Here is a 480-nt window from a genome sequence, read left to right as displayed (position 1 = left end):
AGGGGAGGGGCAAGGAGGAAGCAGGAGACGGGCTCAAAGATCTCGGACTTCATGCCCTGCCTCTGGGCTGCACCTCCCAGGGAAAGGCCAGGAGGGCAGAGTTTGGAGTGGGCTGAAAGCGCCAGAAGCAGTCCTTGGAGAGACTGGAGGAGCATCCGCACATGGCTCAAGGAAAGCCATTTCCTGCTTTCTGCTGAGGAAGGGGCCACTGCCTGGCTGCAGAGGAGCAGGCAAGCCCCCTGCAGAGAAGGGCAGCTCTCCTTGGCCAGAGAAGCTGATTCCAAGGGCCCTTCCAACGCTAGGATTCTCCCACTCCATGAAAGGAGACTCGGGGGGCCCAGAAGAAAGGGAAGACCCTAAGCCGTGTGCTGTGGGCTGGCAGGAGGCTCCATGGCCACCTCTTAGCCTGAGGGAAGGTGGCAGAGCTGGAAAAAGCTTCCATTTTTCCTTCTCGCTTGACTGGAATCCAAGAGAGATTCT

This window comes from Thamnophis sirtalis, unplaced genomic scaffold (assembly GCF_051295495.1).
Source record: "Thamnophis sirtalis isolate CommonGarterSnake01/CBP01778 unplaced genomic scaffold, rThaSir2_p1.2 scaffold_2, whole genome shotgun sequence".
Lineage (NCBI taxonomy): Eukaryota > Metazoa > Chordata > Lepidosauria > Squamata > Natricidae > Thamnophis > Thamnophis sirtalis.
The sequence above is the reverse complement of the archived record's forward strand: the minus strand, read 5'-3'. Positions refer to the sequence as shown.